Genomic DNA, 16,392 nt, shown 5'->3' on the forward strand with positions numbered 1-16,392 from the left:
ACGGCAACAGCAACAACAATAACACATTATGAAGGGGAAGCTACGGAACGGAAATGCTTTTTGCCTTACTGTGTTCAGCATGGTAATTACAAATGCAATAATTGAACAATGATGGCACAAGGGGGTTGGCATGGACAAGGCTGTGGAATTGAGCACACTGGAATTGTCATGGTGCAAATCCTTGGTGGGGGAGTAGGGAGTTATTTTCAAGTTGTTCTGAATCAGGAAGTTATATTTGCCACCAAAGCGGGAACAGGATGAAAATCTCTGTTACGATACCTACTCAATCAGAACACATAGTCCCTACAGTAGATGATTTGTGCTGTGCTGTCCAATATGGTAGCCACTAGCCACATGTGGCTTTTGGGCACATGTATTATGACTAGCCTAGATTCAGGTAAAATACATACAAGATTTTGGAAACAGTATGACATAAGAAAAAATAATGTGAAAGATCTCTAATGATTTTTAAAAACTGACTAGATGCTATGCTAGATATTTTTATATGTATGTATATATATTAATTAAAATTAATTTCACTTGTTTCTTTTTATTTTGCTCCTTTTAATGTGGCTACTGGAAAATTTGACATCACATATGTGGTTCACATTGTAGTTCTCACCAAATGGCTATTGGACAGCCCTGGATTAGAATTCCAGAGCTGCAATTAAAAAGCAAATAGAAAGAGAATTCCTCTCCAGAATAATAATCAGTATGCCCAGTCTAGGCAACACTGGGGAGTATTTGAGGTAGAAAACTATCATCAGATTGTTGTTGATAAAAATCTAGGTACTCCAGGTGAACTTCGAACAACTGTGAATAGAACTACAGCAAATAAGCCAACATTAACCTACGGTAACAGAGACAACTACTTGGAGAGGGTTGTGCATGGAGCCCAATGGAATTGGGACAACTCACAGGGAGGAATCCAGACCAGATCAGCCAAAGAGTTTTTATTTTTGCCATATTTCCCTAAAGTTGTTTTTTTATTTTAGTGAGGAAAAATGGAAGTTCTTAGGAGGAACCTATTGTTACCTGTATATTATTATATAAGCATTGTATATGTTTGCATACCACAGGTTACACTCAATAACAAATTGCAGTTAGTCCCGCATAGAATGTGTATTTTGTAACACCCAGTGAATCTTTCAGCAGGCTTTGGTAAGGTCCATTTTAAGGAACCCCTTCAGGTACTTCAGTAGCTCTCCATCTCATCTCAGAATGACCCTGGACAAGGTTCCAGTGACCAAGAGTGTCTGGAAAAAAGCAAGCTGCCTCTCTTCTGGAATGTGACTTCAACCAGGTCTGTCTTACCAGGAGATGCTTCGAGTCCTATTAGCATTCCTGTTCACTTAAATCCCAGTTTTTCAAAATCCCATGGGAAAAAAAAAGAGTCCCAACTTAAATAAGATCTTTGCAAACCCAGTGTTCCAAAAGGAAATGCACATATCAAACCATCAGTATAACCAAGTAAGTGTGGGTTCTTCCCACAGAGGGGATTTAATGAAGATTTCAACTGTTCCTTCCGTGTCCTGGAGCTACTACTATTCAGTGACTGGCTGCATGTGGAGCAAGCTGGGACCCTTTGGGTTTCCTGTTAAAAATACAACATTGGTTTTTAAACCAACCAAGAAATCTAACATCAGAAACTTTTTTTTCTTTGTCTTCGGTCTTCTTTGGTTCTAAATTGCATAAGAATGGGAGATGTGGCTCTTTCCAAACCCAAGAGATAATGGATGACCAAGAGTCTTTTGTATGTCTCGTGTAAACACAAACTGAAAGGAGGCTGCTACAGAATGAAAATCAAAAGCCAGATTTTAATCCCAAAGTAGAAGATACAACCTAAGAGACTGAAGTCTTTTGGATTCTCTTTAGAGCTACCCCAGTCAAGAAAGAGGTCTCTTTTACTTCTAGGTTTCAGAGAAGGAATACTCAAGGTAGAGTCTAGTCCCATCTCCAAAAGCTTGCTGCAACCACTTGTATCATAGCTGCATGTTTCAGGGTTACAAGCAGCCCCATGTTCCGTGTTGACCATTAAGCATATCTGCAACTTATCGTTTCTCTTCTCTGTTCTGTTTTCCAAGGGTACAGATACCAATATACAGTTTCTTAATTACTCTCATCAACCAAGATTGCCAAGCTTTCCAAACTTTTCCATTGGACAGTTTGCCACAGAATTCATATCACGTTCTGACCTTAACGTTCAGGGTGTCTAATTGTATCATGGTCAATCACGTTTCCGTTATATTCCTTAAAAGAGGTAAGCTCTTTGGTAGGTTATATAATCAGTCTGAGACTTAGTTTTCCTCATATATAAGGGGAGGGATAATGATACCATCCTTACATGGAGACTGAGTGAGACCTGAACTGTGGCATAATTTTCTCCATGTCTGTAACTTCCCAGCGCATAGTAGGGGTGCAAATCATAGCTGCTGAATAGCTGCTTCTTACACTTTGTTCTAAAAGGCTATTTTAGAGATAGCTGGGAGCAACTTCAATTTTCTCCCATGGTGCTGAGAGGAAATCAACAGGACTGTCCTGTAAGACCACCAGGAAGAGACGTAACCCTTTCAGCATGGGAAACAATGCTCAAGAGGACTTTGGGCTGTTCAATCCAAGTTAGCAATCCAAGGAATAATTGCCTAAAATTTCCCAGTTCTCAGTGGGCTCTGTCTTGTCCCGGAGCCTCATTGCACAGGATGTTGGCTGCCATCATGACCCAGGTTAGACACAGATCAAGTTATATCATGGTACTGCTCAATTCATTCCTCATGCATTTATTTAAAAAGGTGCTCCTAACAGGTGACAAGTACTGTTTTAGTTACTGAGAATATGGGCGTGAACAAGTCAGGCAGTGTCCTGGCCCTCAGGGATTGTCCACTCTGGAAGGAAACTGGTATTAAAAAAAAATGGCCAGAAATAAACTCACATTCAGGATCTATAATAAGAACAACATAGGCAAAGCATATTCCTTTGGAATCTCATAACAACCCACCAAGGCAGTAGAGGTCATAACATGTTATGTGAAAATGGGCCCTGAGAGGCCAACAAGCCCACACGGCCCCTTGGAGACAGGAGCAGAGGTGAGGCTGGGCTTTTCCAGCTCCACCACCCGCTGCAGGGATCATGCTGGGGCCAAGAATGCAAGGTAAATAAATCTTCAGTTTTGTAAAAAGGGGAGAATTCCTTCCTCTCAGGGTCATGAGGATTAAATAAGCTATAGAAGAAAAGCACTCAGAACAGTACCCTACACTCAGAGTTCATTAAAAACACATGGTGGCTGCTGTGAAAAATGTGGAGAAGACAACCACACCATGGTGTGATAAAGTTACTAGGAGAAGGTGCTTCCAGAAGGAAGAGTGACTAATACTCTTCAGCAGAGTAAGAGAAGGAGCTTAGGTGGGTTTTGAACACAGGGTAGGAGTGTGTGGTGGGGCCAGGGCATCATGACAGCAGGAAATAGCATCTACCCTGCACGGAAGAATGTGGCTCATTGGCGGGGGTGGACTGTAATTGCTTCTTGTGGTCAGGATATGAATGCCCTAGAGGAGCAAGCGATGGGCTGGCTGAGCTGAGAAAGTAATCCCTTTTCCATGGCTGTCAGGAGCTCTCAAAGGTGATGGGAGAAGAGGAGCACCAGAGTAACCTCCACCCAAGCCCAGGCGCAGTGGGCCATTTGGACCTCCATCATCTGAGAGGTGAAACCCCAATCGTGTGCCAAATTGCCTCTTCAGGCTCCAGTCTCTCCCCACTGTGGACTGTTTGCCTGTCTGGAATGAGATAATTTGTCAGACACCAGCTGCTGATCATTCTTTCCTCATGGGCACATTTATTATTATGTTACAATGCGCAGGAAGAATCTTTACCATCACTGGAGTGAAAATGATTAAAATGTTGTTGTTTTTTTTTCTCCCCCAAATCCTCAAACCTTCCCTCTGCCGGAGACAGCATCGGTCATAGACGATATCGGGGGAGTGAAATGCAGGTGGGGGGAGGATCATTGTCATAATTAACAAAACAGCAAGCACAGAACCCCAGGGTGTGGGGCTCGGGAAGGAGGACCATTCAGAACTACGAGCAGAACAGGAGTTTGGCAGCACAGAAGCCGGGGCGTGTGTCTCTGAAAGAGTGCAGAGGATGGGCTGGCTGGCTGGCTTCTAGAGCCGCACCATGTCTAATTATGTACCAGGAGGCAAGAAAAGGTGTAGGTCTGTCTTTCCAGTTCAGGGGGAGAAAAAAAATATGTGGTGTCTCGCGTCTAAGAAACGAACAGGCTGACCTTTTCAGAGCGCCTGAAAGAAAAAACCAGATGTATTCCTCAAGAGTCACTGTGACTGAAGGCTTGCATTGTGCAGTCACATAAAGGGAGAGCTAACCAGAAAACAGCAGCTGATGATCTGAAGCCAGGCTGTGCTATTGTCCGGCACACAAATGTTCTACAAGGACCCAGACCACCATGCAGTTCTCTGTGCACAGACTATGAAGGTTGGTGGGGGGAGTGGAGGGGCCCAGGGCTTTTTTCCCTCCTTTTCTTTCTTTCCTTCCTGAAACCTTTTCCTTCCAATCCCTCTACAGCCGCTCACATTCAATGGCTAGCAATTATTCCCATTGACCCTCCTCACTCTCCAAATGGGGTGTGGGTCTCTGAAGGTTTTCTCTTTGTACCTGACAACCCCATGTTGCAAGCAGGCTCCAGGGAGGAGGTAAGGGCTCAGCTCCCTGGGGACAGTGACTGGGAATGGAGTGGCTGTGATTTATTTTCCATCGAGCAAAGTCAAAGCGAGGCAAATGCGGGCTGGGAGGCAGACAGGAGAATCCCCCCAGCTCCATCAAGGGCTGCTTCTCTATTGTCCTCTGGGAAGCTCGGATGAATGCTGGTGGTGTTGGAGGGGGAAGGGAGTAGGGGGAGCAAGATGAAAAAGAGGAGGCAGCCGAGTGAGATGAAGTGAGATGTTTTCTTCATTCCAACTCAGTTCTTTTAGATTTCCTCCAACGGCCTTTACCATTCTTAGCTTTCATGGCTACATTTCAACTCCCCTACAAAATGTAAAGTCCTTGAAGGGAGACACTTGTTTTGCCCTCCTTCTTGTCTTTCCATTGCCCCGGGATTATATCTGCTCCAAGCAGTTTTCAATCAATGTCTACTAACTAGAATTCACTCTGTGTCCCTAGATCTTTGGATCTGGTTCCTCCTTGTCATTCATAGACAGTCCCCTCCTAGCAGCAGCCTTCACTGACTGCCTAATGGGAAGTAGCCCCAACTCCAGAAACTCTTTATCATGTCCTCCGTTGGAGTGTTTTTTGGCCACGTCTACAAACATTTACTAAACAACACTAATTGGCCAACAGGAAAAAAAAAAAGTTCAATCAAGAAGATGAAATCATAGCTCTCTGTCTTTTTAAGTGGTCTGACCACACTTTTCATAAACCACGTGAGGCCGACTCAACGGTATTCCAGAAACAGGATCATATTACCGCCGTAACTGAGATCAGGAATCCTACTACCTAATGGCTAGACAACTGGGCCACTCTGGGGTGAAGCCTCAGGTACTGTCCTTGAGGTTACAGGCTCTATACCCTGTTTTATGTTTGACATAGCGCTTGGCATTGGACACAGTTCTGGCCATATACATGTTCTGTCGTTTCTTGTCTCCTTCCCCCACTGGACTCCAAATTCCATCCAACAGCAACTATTCCTACTGCTGCTACCAACAACCACCACCACTACTGATTGTTTACTGTGTGTCAGGTACTATTTCAGAGCTTCGTATGTATTATCTTATTCAATTTTTCATTTTGTGAAAGTATATTCCCAGTGTCAAGAAGAGTGGTTGGCACATTTGGAATTTAATAAATACTCGTTGAACCAAGAGAAGGAATGAGTGCCAGACCCTTCCGAGATTGCCACGAAATTAAAGCAAAGTTCTAGAAAAAGAAGTTACTTTTCTACGAGAAAGTAACTAAAGGCACATCCTAAAGCATTCTTGAACATACAGGTGAACCTTGCTTCATACAATAAATTGCACGGCCTCTGGGTTTTTCAAGTATGTGTTCTTACTTACAAAGCATCAAGGAGTTAGAAAATTCTGTTGTAGATTTTTTTGTTAGGCAAAGACTCATTTTGTAATGAAAATAAATCATCCCCCTCCTCCAAAATAGTAATCACTGGCAAGAGCATCACAAATTAGCATTCTTCAAAGTGCTTTTCTACATACAGCCATATGCTTACACATAGGCTTTTCATATCACTGGAGAACACAGTGTATTGAGCACCTATTCAGTGGAAGAGCTCTTAAATACCAAGAAGCAAATACTCACAACTTAACAGATAAGGAAACTGAGGTTTGGGTGGGGGGTGACATATTTTGGCCAGAGAAAGTCTCTTTGATAACTTCTGCATCTGAAGGGTCTTCTCAGGCATGTTATCACTTTGAACCATGACCTGGGATAATTCAAATTTAGAACTGGCCTGGCTTTTTAGGTTGTTCCCTGACCAGAGATGCCTGTTTCATGCCCAGATTTTTAATTTATTTTGAAAAAAATTTATTGAGGGCCTCCTATGTATCTCCTATTGCTCTGGGAACTGGCAAATATGACAAGAAACAAGAAAGAAAATAATCCATGTTCACAAGGACTTTTCTGGAATCCCACTGGTAGCCACTAACCACAAGTGGCTATTTGAATTTAAATTAAATACGAGTTTAAAAAATTATAAATTTAGTTCATCAATTTCACTAGCAAATTTCAAGTACTCATATACCTGAATTTCTTTTTTTTTTAAATATGAAATTTATTGTCAAATTGGTTTCCATACAACACCCAGTGCTCATCCCAACAGGTGCCCTCCTCAATGCCCATCACCCACTTTCCCCTCCCCTTGAATTTCAAGCCCTTCAGTTGCTACCTGTGACGAGTGGCTAACACATTGGAAGGTACAGATGTAGAATGTTGCCATTATTACACAGAGTTCTTTCAGACAGTACTGCTCTAGATAGACGATAAACAAATATATCACGTGTCTGGAGGTGGTAAGGGCCGTGAAGACCATTAAAGCAGGGTCAGAGGATGAGCAGAGATGGACAGAGAGGTGTTCATTTACACTGGGTGGTAAGGTAAGGCCCCCGAACAAGGGCCTGAATGGAGATGAAGCAGGCCCCATGGAGATCTGGAGAAAGAACATTCCAAACAGGGAAGTACTTAGTACAAGGTCCCAAAGGTAGCATGCATGTGTTTGAGGAGGAGCAGGGAGGCTTCTTTGGCTGGAATTGGGTAAATGAGGAAGCAGTGACTGGGGATGAAATTAGAAAGGGAGGCTGGATCAGATCACACAGGGATATGCAGGTCAGGATAGTCCTTGAATCTCCATGAAAGCAGAGCACCAGGGATTTGGAGCTTTATCTCTCCCTCCTCTTTCCTCTTTTCCTCTCAAACTTTTTCTCTCTCCATATCTCTCCACACTTCTTTCTCTCTCCACACCTCATGACAACTTGTGCCTCTATAAGAGATGGCCTCTGTTTGTTAATGCCCTCGAGGAAACAATGCACAGGATAACATTTTGCACCAGACGGCATCAGGTTCTCTTCACAGCCCAGAACTCTGACTCTGTGACTGTAGGATTTGGAAGTCCTGCTGATTGTTAGGTGGGCATAAGTATGACAACTGGGAGTGTTAGGCTGTGTTGACATTTTCACCTTCTGGCAGAGAGATACTATGGGTAATGAATACTAACCATTACTGTAGGTGATCAGTACTAACCCTAGAGTTTACTGTTTGCAAAACAGAGGTGATATAATATTGTTCTTATTAATGCGGTTAACACACTTAGTGAGTACATACTGTGCACCTAGAAGTCTTCCCAGGAATGAGGGGATTCCCAGGACACCAGACTTTCTGCTAAAACCAGAAAAACCTCAGGCCCATTGCAGTGAATCTACTTGCGGAGGACATTGTGCCTACAAAGACAAGACACGGTGCCTACCCTCAAGACGTCACAGCCTGGGAGAGAAGACAGACAATATAGAGTGCTGAGTGCTTTGACAGAGGAGAAGTCAGTTGCTCTGGCAACTTGCACACTTGTAAGGCCTCAGTTCAGCAAGGGCAACGAGGGAAGGCTTCCTGGCAGAGAAGGAGATCTGCTTTAATTCTGAAAGATCACTAAAGATGCCTGCCTTGTGGCCCCAACCCAAATGGGGTCTCCGCAGAGATTTCCTTAATCGCAGGACACCGGGCACCCACATGTCTGACTCTTTCCCACTGTGCCCTCCCCAGCAGAGAACCACATCACTATCCGGCCTCAGATTCTACTGGCTCCCAAATTCTTCTAATTGTATTGCTTTGTTTGATTCAGAAGCACTGGAAGAAGGGGGTAATAACATTCCGGCAAAAGGAGGCTGTTGATCACATCTGTAATTCTTTCCGGCATAAAGAGAACTAGGGGACATCTACAAGAATGTATATTCATCTAAATTCGTGGGACAGAGGAGTCAGGCAGAAAGGCTTTTCAAAGGCGTGCTGCATCTTGCTCGGTGAGTGAGCATTTCTCAACTCTTTCTTAGAAGCAGACATTAAAACCTGCAGCACAGTCATTTAGAATTTCAAAGGTTTCTTCTTCAGGGGGTGGGACACAAAGACATCACCGTTATTCACATAATGCTGGGATGGTGGGGAACAGCGGCACACCATTAACGAAGTCTGTGCAGCAAACCTTTATGGAGAAAGGCAAGAGCTATTCTGCCAGGATAAAGAAGATGCTCATTACAGTTGTGGGAAAAAAAAAGATTATTATCATTATTGCTTTTTAAAATTCACTCCTGCATTCTACCTAGGTTGGGAGAACTTCAGAGGGGAAGCAATTTTTAAAGATAGTTCATGGATCACTAAAGAATCACAAAACACTCAACATTCAGTACACATCCATCCATCTCTCTCTCTTTGTCTCTCTCCCTGAGTTGAGGGTGTCAATCTGAATTTAGAATAAATGCAACACCCACATCAAGAGATCCTTCCTTTCTCAAGGCAGATGTCTTTAAGTACTGCTTTGTGTGGTTTTAAATGGCACCCAAATCCTAGTCCATGGTTTGAAGGACCAAATAAGATGGAGCTTCTCACACATAAAGCTGCTGGTCCTTCAACATTATCTTGTATGACTTTGCTAGTCTTCTCCCTCTCCTTTGTTTTGGAATTACATGAGGCGAATACCACAGATCTTAAGTTGGAAAACCAGGAGCCCAGGCTGCAGAACAGCCAGCAGACAACATTGTCTCTGAACTGCTATTGTTTCTATTTTAGGAGCACATTGAGTGATTAGCTTGGGTAACAGTAACATCGCATTACCTTGCACAGGCTGGAAATGTCTTTCAATAAGGAGGCAACACGGAGGCCATGTGATACAATCCCGTAGACAGAGCCAAGTGGAATACATCAAAGAGAGCCTTGATGCAGATGTTTCATGCAGAAGAAAATTAGGTCAGAGACCACTTCAATTTCAGCTTCTGCCAGCCTCGTTTGAGAGCTTCCAGTGAATTCGTAATGAATAGCTTCTAGGGCACTTTTCTCTCATTCAGTCACAGGCTGCCACAGCCAGATGAGCGTTCCATGTGGAATCTTCTCTCATTATTTAAAACTGCTACTTTGTGTTCTGAAATTCCAGAACCCTTCCAATGTACCACCACTATGGCCTAAAACAAAAAGACTCTCAAAATACGGAGAGACATTAATCTGTATCATATTCTTGCTCTGTCCTCTCTCTCTCTCTCTCTCTCTCTCTCTCTCTCTCTCTCTCTCTCCTATCCATCATATACATACATGTTTTTAAATACATCCCCTAGTCTCTTGTTCATCTGCCTATGCAGGTACATAAACCATTGCTGAGGGATATTGGAGATGTCGGGATTTTTTAATCTTACTCAACTTTGAAGAAGCCGAGTGGCCTAGAGATGACCAAAAGGGTTTGCTGGCTTCTTGCAGGGAGCATGCACGTGTGAGTGTGGCGTGCATGCATTAAAAAAAAAAAAAAAAGCTTTTCTCTGAAAAGAGCAGAGAAGGGCAGTGTGACCTCAATGAAAGTGAATGATGCATCTTTCCCCTGCCCACCCCCAGCCCCATCTCACACGTTATTTATTATATTGGAGGGTTAGAATCTGGAGCATCCTGGATGCTTTCTTTTCCATATGCTCTTACTGCCTACCTTTTGCAGGGTTCACACTGACAAATCCTTGCTGATTGGAGTGGGGGTGTGTAGAGGGATCTCTTCAATTCATGTCAGGAGAAGAATCATTAGATTCTGAATGCATTTAGAGGAGAGGGGCAGAGAGACAGACACACAGGATCACAGAAACTCCTCAAAGCTGGTGACGCTCCCATTTCCCATGGGAAAGGACATGAAGTGGCGGCCCCAGCTCCAGCTCATAGTGACACAATTGCTTTGTCTTTGCTACCTCCAAAGCACTAGGGCATTCATTAACTGTTTTTCTCAATTCTAGGGTTTGCAAAGCAGTGGCAGAAAGGTATCAGAAAAGTGCTCAAAGGTCCGCGTCTGCTCCAATCCGGGATGGGAAGCCATCATGAGGATGTTGCCTTTCTTCCCTGCATTTAAAAGGCTTTATCTGGTTTAAAAAATGATACTAGTCTTTCTGCTTTTCTTCTTCAACTTGATCTCCTCTCCACCAGCACTCTCCTAACACTGTTTCTCTCTCTCTCTCTCTCTCTCTCTCTCTCTCTCCCACACACACACACACACACACACACTCAATTAAAATTTCCAAGGAGGGCAGAAGTGCAGGGAAGCAGTGACAGTAGAGTAGAAAGGTGACCTGATAAAAAGACCTACTTTCAACCCCACTTTTGTGTGGATGAGAGAAGCAACTCTCTTCTGTGGGCTCAGTGTTCTCACCTGGAGAAGTGTGGGTGCTGATCCCTGATTCCCTCACAGCTTTGCCACTGATTCCATAAATAGCCTTTCTCAGGAAATTGATGTCGTCTGGAAATGTCGTCTGGCTGTGGGTTGTAACCACATATCTACCTACTAAGATGTTACTTAAGACCTGGATCGTAGGATTAACATCAAGGCAATGGGCATGTTCATGTAGCAGTGGGTCAGCCTGATTCCTTTCAGATACACCTCAGTGGGGCAGCTCAGCACAGGAGAAACAGTATTAGCTTAGAAGGCAGACAGAGTTGAGTTTGAACTCAGGCTCTGTCACTTCCTGGCTGTGTGACCTCAGGCAAGTCACTTAGACTCTCTGATCCTCAGTTTCTTCCACAGTAAAATTGGGATAGTAACCTTTAATAAAGGTTGTTATAGGATTAAATAAAATATATGACATATATGTGCTCGATACATGGTAGGTACTCAGCAAATATTCGTGTGATTTTTACCATTGTTATTAAAAATTGATAATGGAGATATATATTGATGTTGATATATATTGAAACATATAGATATCTATATTATATTGATATATATTTCTGTATATTTCTGCCTGTATATATGTAGAAATGGCACATGTGACTTAGGGTAGTCAAAAAAAATTAACACTATGAATCAACTTTTCTTGTGCCATGTGGAAAATCTTCTAAGACACACACACACACACACACACACACACACACACACACACACACACACAAGATTCAATTTCTAAAGGCAGTAGCAACTAATAGTCATTTGAAATGCTTAACAGAGATTTTAGCACATGAATGCTTAGTTAGTTACATTTATTTTTATTTCCAACAATATCAGCATGGTGAATTCCCAAGTTATCATACACTCCTTTTTCATTCTCTCTGAAGAGAATTCTATTTAAGAGGCAGAAAGGGGCATACAGAACCTATGTTAGTGGGAGTCATTGATTTGATGCTGAGTTCTAAATCACAAAATCATAGCACTTCAGAACTTGGTAGGTGAGAAACTGAAACACAAAGAGGTAACACGACTTGCCCGAGGTTATGGAGGAACCCTAGTCCTCCCTGAGTCCTCCTCTACGTCCTTAGCCATCGTAAGATTCAACCGAGGCTGTGAGCATGAAGATGCTTAGCAAAGACCAGGTGCTGTCCACATGCCAGCGCCCCCTTTCCTGGCACCTGCCAGCTCTCCTACAGCAGCCGTGGCAGAGGGCCATCAACACTGCAGTGACTGTGGGGCTGTCTGCCACCAATTCTATTTAATGACACCACTATCAAGCAGAGCACTGCTTGCCCAGAACCAAACTTGGTCCCTGTCAAGTTATGGGACACAGAGGACAACACGGCCCCCAGGAAGGAGCTCCATGGCCCGCCATACTGAGCAGGCTGGGCCAGCACCAAGACTGAGAATCAAACCTCAGTCTGCCAGATTCTGGCTCTGTGGGCCGGTCTGTGACATTTCCCGAAGCTAGAGAGACCAAAGTAGGGCAAGAGAAACATCCATTTGTTCTTTTCTACATTTATTCATTCACTCACCTGCTTATTCATTTACTTATCTATTCATGTAATTATTCTTTATTGAACGCTGTGTTTGGAGAAACAAGGCTTCTGAGAGTTCATTATTTAGTAAAAGAGACTACATGGATAGAGATACAAACCAATCACAATACAATATGGCAAGTGCTAGAACAGCAAGCTCCTGTAGCAACACAAGAGAGGGAGGTATTCAACTTTCCTGCTTCTCAAGTATCAGGTGCAGTAGAGATTGTGTAATAATCAGGGTTTGATCAGAGAAATAAGACAACTGATAAATAAATGTCTGCATATTCCTATATATGCGTAGACACGCACACATATGTATCATATAAATGTATATATATTTAGGGATTTGACCTTCCACAACTGTGGGGGTTGGTTTCACAGTTTTTATGTATGACTACTGTCTTTGCCAGGGTTTGGCAAACTTTTTCCATAAAGGGCCAGACAGCAAATATTTCAGGTCTTGGAAGATCAATGGTCTCTGTAGCAACTACTCAACTCTGCTGATTTAGCACTAGAAGCAGCCCTTACCGGTTCATAAACAAATGAGCTTAGCTATATTCCAATAAACTTTATTTACAAAAAAAACAGGAGACAGGCCAGACTTGTCCTGTAGGCCTTAGTTAGCGGGTCCCTGGTATTTTGGAACTGGTTGCAGAGCTGGAATGGACATCGGGTAAGGAAGATGGATGTGAAGCGGAGGACAGCAGAAACGCACCGGAGTCCAAGAGACGACCTGGAACCTGTGTCCATCTTTTACCGCCTTCAAGGCTCCACCTTCAATGATGTGTGATTCCCAAGGAGAATGGATGCCTTTCCTCATGGAGCTAACCCTGTATGTGACCCAGGAATCGGACAAATTGAAACAGGACCCAGCGGGGCCTGGAGTTGCTGGTTTGGCTGCTGCCCCATGGCTAGGTCAACAGACAAAGTGACAACAGGCATGATCTGCAATCGTTTCCTGGTGCTCCTGTGATGACCTTTGGGGTATGAAGTGGATATGGATTCTGTGTCAGTTCAACCATCCAAAACTCATGCGAAAGGCCTCTTATGACCCACACGAACTTGGAACAATGTAGGGAAGGAAATTCTGAAACCTGTCATTCGCATTTTGCTAAGTGATTCAAGTCCACACAGACGAGAGTGTTTCAGAAGGGAGGTTACACTGGAACTGGACTTAAAACATGGGTGACGTTTTTCCAGGTGGAGGGCCTCCTTAGGATCCTCAGACGGCATGCTTTATGAGTGATCTGTTTTCAAGTGCTTCCAAAACAGCTCAAAAGGAAAAAGAAACAGCTCGTTCTTTTGCCTGCCAAACATTTGAAGAATTTTATTTTCCTAATTTGTCACTAATTAACTATTTCCATTTGCATCCTAATGTGAGCAGGGTGGTGAGTGCTGTGACAGACACGGCTCAAATCTCCCCATGCAGGCTGAGAGTCACTCTGCCTGTCCAGCCCCAGCAGGCATACTTGCCTATGGGACAACATGGCTGATCTGTCCATGCAGCCAGCCCTGGACGTCCAATGAGCATAGTCCCATTTAGGAATATTTTAGCAGATAACTCCCATAAAATTGTATTCTGAGTCACAGCACTGGACGTTTCCCCTTTTTTTAGTAACTTGTTCTTTCTTCCCGTGTTTTGTCTTGATTAATGCTGTCAGAATTTACTAAATGTTCTGGCACCAAAAGTTATATGTAATGCCTTATTCTTTCCAGTTCCTTCATTGTATTGATAATACCTCCACACTACCTCTTGCAAACACCCATTAGTCCATCCTCCACCCATATGTCCATCCTTCCATTCATCTTTTGCATTTATTTGTCCATCTGTCCATCCCTCTCTTACTTTTTTTCTTTCTTTTCTTCTTTTTTTTTTTTTTTTTTTTTTTTGGCTACTACCCCAGTTCAGTCTTTTATCATCTCATGCTTAAATGATTACAAGATCCAGTAAGTTGATTTTCCTGAAAGGCCTACTGAATGAATAGGAATTAGAGTAATATAGGCTTTGATTTGAATTGTGTCCCTGTCCTTAACTATCTGTACAACCTTATGTTACGTTATGTAATTATGTTAAGCACATAATTGAAACTCTCTAAGTCTGCTGAGAAACTAACAATCCATATCTCAGCATTGTTGTGAGCATTAATTGAAATAAGGTGTATAAGGCAGGTAGTTCAACGTCTGGCACATAAGAGATATTCAATAAATGTTATTTTATCTTCATCTTCCTTGTTTCTCTTACCCTATCTACTTTAATATCTTCTTCATAAATACATGCAATTATTACATCATCCTGGTCTTTGCTGAAGCCATTCTTCTCTCTAAAATTGTATCCATCACAATTTCTAATTTACCATTAGGAATTCACTCTCTAACTCTGGGTCTTTGATCATGGAAACTCTTCTCCCTGAATTAGCCATATTCTTAGTTTTCTTTGTAAGGAATTTGTCTGATTTCTTGGACCTACCCATTCCCCAGGTAAAATGCTATTTCTTTCCGTAACCCCTGTGGAATCCCCTCAACTTAAACTTTTACTCTCTGTGCATTATTATGATTTTATTGCAGGAAAGCCTAAGGGGAACTGCATTTTTGAGCAAAGTCTGTTGAGTGTTGATAACTGTGTCATATACTCTTCACCAGAACCTCATGAAGTAATTATCACTCTCCACTGTTCAGCAGAACATTGCCAACATTGCTTGGCTAGTAAGGACCAGGGCAAAAAGTTGAACCCAGGTCCACCTGATTTCCTTTCTATTTCACACTACCTTGGCTTCCATCCTCTACACTAAAATAGTAATAATTACATTCTGAAATTTATGAAATATTACAAAAATGAAAAACCATGAATGGCTCCATTAATGAATTCTATTAAAGGATAAGGATAGTATAATTATTCTTATATCACTTTAATTTTTTTTAACATCTATTCATTTTGAGATAGAGAGAGAGTACAAGCGGGGGAGGGGCAGAGAGAGAGGGGGAGATACAGAATCCAAAGCAGGCTCCAGGCTCTGAGCTGTCAGCACAGAGCCCGACGTGGGGCTTGAACCCATGAACTGTGAGGTCACGACCTGAGCCAAAGTTGGATGCTTAACCGAATGAGCCACCCCGGTGCCCCTTTCTTATACCACTTTAAATGTCCTGGTGCAAAAATGTAAACCTATCAGAAGGCATGTGGCAAATGTCCAATTAAATGACATTCAATGCACAAATAGAACTTTCACTACAGTCCTTATTCTTGGGAGATTTTATCCCAATTTCAAATGCAATAAGTGACCATAAATCCTTTAACCATCATATTTTCAGGGTATGGTCAATTTCAGCTTTATTCCTTTTTAGTAAGGAAGTCTGCAACAAAGAGGAAATCATTATTATTATTATTATTATTATTATTATTATTATTATTATTGGTAGTAGTAGCAGTAGTAGTATTTGGTTAAGATCTTATCACAATAAAAATCACAATAAAAGACTCTTCATACACAGCCCTGGGCTATTGTGTGAAAATTCTTGGACCAGCCAGCCCACTATCCATGGTATTTAGTAACCCCGTAAAAGTTAAATTTGTTTTATTTATAGGTTAGAAGAGCCTTTACCCACGAGGAGTACTGAATAAATAGACTTTCGCTCTTTCTCTCCAAAGAGGTTGGAAAGGAACCACTCATGAGGAAAGCCTGGAGGGTACAAATTGTCAGAATGAAGTATGGTCCTTTGTTCAGAATCAGAAGAGTTAACCACTCAAATCATAAAATACCAGCTGAAGCTCACTTCACCAAGCAGAGGGGAGCAACATGCAAAGAAGAGAAACAGGACAACACTGAAAATACTCGAGATATAATCTCTCCAGATTAAATCAAGATGAGTCCACTTGGGATCCTAGCGGTCATGCTTTTGACGAAAAGATCTAGGAAGCATGCTTCAAGGTAGCACAGAAGAGAGTCAGAGCTT

General features: G+C 42.5%; 2 long non-coding RNA genes across 2 annotated transcripts in view; one reads left to right on the top strand and one right to left on the bottom strand.

Moving 5' to 3' along the window:
• The window catches only part of LOC113592825 (uncharacterized), a 359,370-nt gene that overhangs the window by 87,087 nt on the left and 255,891 nt on the right, over positions 1-16,392 (bottom strand). The window lies entirely within an intron of this gene.
• Positions 4,375-10,670, top strand: LOC128312144 (uncharacterized). The gene is made up of 3 exons (XR_008291054.1): positions 4,375-4,485; positions 7,826-8,525; positions 10,482-10,670. It is a non-coding gene; the product is annotated as an uncharacterized LOC128312144 (long non-coding RNA).

Source organism: Acinonyx jubatus, chromosome D4 (assembly GCF_027475565.1).
Source record: "Acinonyx jubatus isolate Ajub_Pintada_27869175 chromosome D4, VMU_Ajub_asm_v1.0, whole genome shotgun sequence".
Classification (NCBI taxonomy): Eukaryota; Metazoa; Chordata; class Mammalia; order Carnivora; family Felidae; genus Acinonyx; species Acinonyx jubatus.